Below are 6019 nucleotides of genomic sequence, written 5' to 3'. Positions count from 1 at the left end.
AAAAAAAAAAAAAAAAAACCTAAAAATTCTACCTAAGCACAAATCCGCGTTGGCGGCGCCAAAATGATAATGATTTTTGAATGATGTTGTAGTAATGAGGTTCAAACTCTCGGGCTTGTGAAGATTAAATTTAAAGATTTAATAAAATTATATACAAAAATATTAACAAAGTGGGCGAGAGGTATGAGAAAACAACCAAGACACTGATTCCACTATTAGACATGAAGTAATGATGGTAAATAATCCAAAACTCTAATTATCTTTTAAGTCCTTTATATCTTAACTCACTAATAATCAAGCAAATTCTCAAACATCAATTGTATCCCTTAAGCATAGATTATCTAAACAAAGCATAACCTATCTAATTGAATCACAACTGATTAGGAAAATTACGCAAACAATTTAAAACTCTGCAAAAGCAGTGATTGAGTGAATTATAATTAAATATTAAAGAAAACAAAATAGTTACCAATTATTCATGCGTAAATATCTTCCTCATTGCCTTGGTTGTGGGAGAATTATCCGCTCATCATGTTGGAAACACGCTCAAAAATCATTATTATTGCTCAAAGGGTGTTTACAAATGATGAAAAGGGAGAAATAATTCAAAACCGGGTTTGTAACAATTATATTTGTTACAAACCAGAGAACTACGACCCTCGGAAAATAAGACTGTCTGGCGACAGTAACAAAGAAGACTGTCACTGTAACAAATAAGACTGTCGCACAACAGTCGACGAAACTGTAGCAAAATAAGACTGCCCACTGTTGGTCTTATGTTCTTCGTGTTCTTCAGCAGCAGCAGAAAAATGGCAGCTCTGTAACTTGATTTTTTCTTCTTCTCTGGATCTCCTCAGCCCCCCAAACTCTCGACACCCCTTCGATGATACCTTGTGAACATATTTATACGTGATTGTGACATTGAATCTCCTCCAAATAATCTTCATTTACTCGGGATATTTTCTTTCTTTTTTTATCAATGATTTTGATTTTTACGCATCTTCAGCTGGATTAAATTCCTTATAAATCTTCTTCACGTTCCAAAGTGTTGATTAAGGCTTCCAAACACGTGCAGTACACGTTTAGATTCACTACAACTCGTGTAAGCTCATGTTTTCCCTCCAACTCCCTGTTTGGATTAAACCAAGTTATCCAGAAAAATTTGATCGAAACAAACACCCATACTAGCTTTGTTAGGACATATCACAACTACCCATTAAGTTTCAGACTTTTAGTCTACCCAGAACTCCTTCAATAATCGATCGAAAGTTACACAGTTGAGAATAAAATTTTCCCGCCAAAACGAAATTTTGAATGGTGTCCCCCTAACCAAACTGGGGGTGCGAATAGTAGGTGCCCAACTGAGGTGCCCCTTATCCAAATTGAGGGTGTCTTTAGTACTTTTCTCCGGGAGTCCAAATAGCACTTTTTGAGCAACTTTTCCCACACAAGTGTATTTCTCCAAAAACACCTACAAACACACAAAGCATCAAACTTAGTACAAAAATCGAGCACTAACAATAGAGACATTGAGTACAATTTAGACACAAAAATGTGTCTATCCGGAGGCTCGTCTATAGTCCACCATGACACGCCTAACAAGTGCTGGCACGAGTGCGTTAGGAGACCAGTTGATTGAATGACCATTTAACCTTGACGAAGTAACGATAGAAGATGAGCCTAAAGATAGTGAAAAAGAAGCACCAGCAGAGGGCTCGATCATAAATACAACCACAAGGGGACGCCAACCAGGAAAAACAAAAGGGCCACAAGGAAAAGACAAATATCAAGCGACTGACGGTACACACTCGGCACCGCCTGACTCTACGAGATATCCAGAAAGAGTTGGAAATCCACATCCAAAGAAAGCAAGAACTGAAAAAGCTGATGGAACAAACAACAACAGCGGAGCAAGGCACTAACAGAGAAGCGGAGAAGGATAAAGAGGGAAACAAGAGCGCGCTTACATAGGTAACACAGGGGGAGGTAGCAAAGTACTTAGAGACAAACTACCGTATGTCGAAATAGGAAAAATACGACTTCATGAACATCCCGTACACCTCCGAGATCACTGAATATCAGTACCCGGAAATCTACACATCCCAAAAGTTCAAAGTATACAATGGCCAAGGGAACGCGCGTGAACACCACAGTCGATTCCTAGCAGCTATGAATGACCACGCCACTAATGGTAGTCTATGCTTGAGAGAATTCCCCAAATCACTTACTGACATGCGTTTACATGGTACGACAACCTGAAGCCAGGAAATATGAGGTTTCTTGCTAGAAAAAATGCGGATTTGTCCCCTTTATCTTCCTTGTGGGTTCATGTACCGCAGGTGGATCCCAGGAAGTCACCAACGGCTCCAAAGGGCGGCCTTTAGTACCTGACTTGAGACTATGTTCCTCGGCTACTACATCATCAAGCTTGACCCGACCAGACGCGTGTAATACACTGAGATTCTCATAGAGTATCCCAGAACTAAATAAATCTAAAAAATCTATAGAGAGAATCATTGTAGTTGATTTTATTTTATCTAGGAAACTTCTTATGAAACTTTATTCTTATGTTTAAGAAGGATAACTAGGGTATGTAATAGCAATTATTGTGATTACACATAGCTATTTCCTACGATTTTCATCTTGCGATGTTTTTAGATTTATTTATTTAAATTCTAAGTTATTTGGAAGTTGCTTATGAGATGTATACCTTAACGTTCGTGAACTGTGCTTGTATCTCATAAATGCTCGAAAGTTAAGTCTATTATGTCTTTATGCAATTATTGATAAAAAAATAGAATGAACTTTTGAAATTCCGCAGTATTGATCTTTCCCTGACCCACTTATATATGAAAGTACTTTATGGCTCCATAATATTTTGAGTGTTGTTGAGTAAATTAATCAATAAGGTTTCCTTATGGTTAATTTATTCGAGTTTACTAGATACAAATCCACGTGATTTGTTAACGTCCAAAGAAATTCTTCTTTTCTCGTAAAAGTAAGGTCACTCATGTTGTTTTCTTGGGAATGACATCGAATGAGAAAGAGTTCTTAATTGAACTTGTGTTTAATTGCCAAATCTTTGTGGGGAATGCGGCTGTGAAATATTGTAGGAGTTATGTTGTATCTTTATAAACTCCTTAACGAATACACTAAGTTTTGACTATGTGAAATCATCGAAACAAAGTTGATATGTTCTCTTTTAGTCATGAATTATCTCTTTGAAAATTTCATTATGATCCCGTAGTTTTCCTACCTTTTCCAATTTATATTGACAAAAAATTGGAGAATTATTTGGTAGTTCACACTATATACATATGGTTTACGGATCATTATGTAAGGGGGAGTGGTTTTCATTGTGAGATGGAAGTATTTACTAAGGGGGAGTGATCATATCACCATAGTATTATTTCCAAATTGTGATGCAATTGGAATTTTATTCGATATAATAATGCTATGAAATTGTATAACAATGATTGAAAACATATTTTTTCTTATTGTTATGGCTACGAATCTTCAACAACAATGATGCTGAGTTGAACACGTTCAGAATCGCTGGATTACTTGGAGTTGCGGAGAATTAAAGAAATTTTGAAGAGCCAAGAAAATCAAACATGATGGTTGAGAAGCTACAAAGTTCACAAAGTTTATTTATTTTGTAATCCATATGTATTTACAACTCGGCCGAACTCGCAAGCGTTGCCATACCAAGCTTGTTTGTCAAGTTTAGTTGATCAAAACTATATACTTGATTTATATCCTACTTATAGCAATGTCTCGTATTAGGATATAATGTGTAGTTGAGCTTTAAACTTCACGACATTCACTAATTGAAGAAAATATCTACTGAGGATCTTGGAGGAAATTCATCAACAAAATGTATGTGGAGACTAAAACTCATCTATGGCTCAAAAGTCTATTATATTTTATCTTCTAATGAGACTAAGTTGTATAACTATATAGAATTTTAGATTATACACATTTGATATTTCAAGCTGAGTTTACCTCGCTTATTTATTTATCAAAATATGTGTTGGAAGCTTTTTGCTTTAGCTATGTTCATCACATTCTTGATGAGTTTAGTTGGAAACAATTTATTTGTTGGAAACTAAATATCAAATCAAAAGATGATGATGTGAAAATTATCTTGAACATCTTACCTGATTTGGGTGACAAAGTCATTTAATGTTAGCTTGGGAAGTTTCGTATTAATCATTCGATCACTTGAAAATTATTTAAAGCTAGTGGTATGTGTGAGATTACCATTTTCGTCTTTTAAGGATGTTTCAATGATTGAAATGAGATTTTAGAATAATTACCCATGTCTAAATGCAACACGGTATGCATACCTAGTATGCGAACGAAACTCTTGTTTGCGTACCTAGTATGCGAAGGAGTTTACATGAGTTGGGTCCGGGACAGGTGTTCGCGAACGGCTTGACTAGTCCAAGGTCCGGAGCTGCTGTTCACATACCTAGTTTGCGAACACAGTGGTTAAGTTCTAAAATCGGTTATGTATGATTCTCATACTCATGAACTAAAACATTTATGATTTAAGGAATGCAAATTAACTTTGCAAACCGTGACTTAATGTTCATGAATTGATTCTTGTATAAGTACTTTGTACGATTACGGATCAATCCGATTTTGATTCAATTTGTTCATATATATTTCTATGAGATAGTTAATAACTGAACAACTCTATTTGAAACACAATTAGATTCATTTGGTTATTTGCATTATTGATTGATCATCACATTTTATCCAGAAGTGTTAGATGAGTACGGCTAAGACAAAAATGTTCATATGGCTAACTTCGGTTAACTTTTAGTGAGCCAAATCAATATAAACGTTTAGGTACGGTTAGCAATATCTAACTATAAGCATATTTTATTTGCGTGTAACAAGCTAAGACCATCTAACGGTGGAGATTAATTGCTTAATTTTTAAGCAGACTTAGCTTGAATCTTAAATCAGGATTTCATCTAATGATGAATATTGAATGCTTTGTTACTAAGCTATCTTAGCTTTGATTGTCAGCAACCCTTATTTGAAAGACTGTATAAGGGAAAACTCTAGAAACTGGAAAACCTAATCCCGGTACTTTCACATGTCCTAGTTGAAAACTAGAGTCGATTATCCTTTAACCTAGGTTTTTCCAAAATCATATTAGGTTAACGACTTGAAGACTTCATTTGGGATTTGTGAAGCCAGATCCAACTATTTTCTTTGTAGTTGCGTATTTTGATCTTACTTGTTCTATCGTATTGAGTTTTATATTTTCTAAGATTTACACGAGATTTATCTACGATAGGTAAGATATAAAAAGTAATCACAACAGTTCTTCGTCTTAGACTTTTGTGATTCTGCAATAACTTTTTATGTTAATGAGTTGGGTTATTTTGAGGTGACTAATATTTCTAGGCTGCTCTTCGGGAAAAATAAGACCGGATTTGCAATTGGTTTTTGCGCATCTTTATTTATCAAAATACGGAACAAAAATTGAATAAAGAATAAGCATATCTGTGGGAGAAATATTTGTTTATAAGTCTTCGACTTTGTTTCGTAGCAACTCTTAGTTGTGAGTGAGATCAGCGAAGGCAATCAAGTGCCCGGAATCCAGCGTTGTTTTAGAAGCGTAAGGAACACGACTGTACCTTAATCGGTATGAGACTTGGTTAGGGCTCAACTATATTCCATTCCGAAGTTAACTTGTAGTAGGCTAGTGTCTGTAGTGGCTTAATACAGTGTGGTTCTCAAATCTGGACTAGGTCCCTTTTTTTGCATTCGCGGTTTCCTCTTTAACAAAATTTCTAGTGTCTGTGTCATTTCTTTTCCGTATTATATTTGTTTATATAATTGAAATATCACAGGTTGTGTATAGTTCAATCAGTTAATAAATCTGACCTTGTTTGTTGGATATAACTTGATTGACACTTGGGCATTGGTCTTTGGTACCGTCCAAGTTATTTCTCATATCAATCAGGCTCACAGATTTCTATCTGTTTGATTTGCTGAT

Source organism: Papaver somniferum, chromosome 6 (genome assembly GCF_003573695.1).
Source record: "Papaver somniferum cultivar HN1 chromosome 6, ASM357369v1, whole genome shotgun sequence".
Classification (NCBI taxonomy): domain Eukaryota; kingdom Viridiplantae; phylum Streptophyta; class Magnoliopsida; order Ranunculales; family Papaveraceae; genus Papaver; species Papaver somniferum.
Note: the sequence above shows the minus strand (reverse complement) of the source record.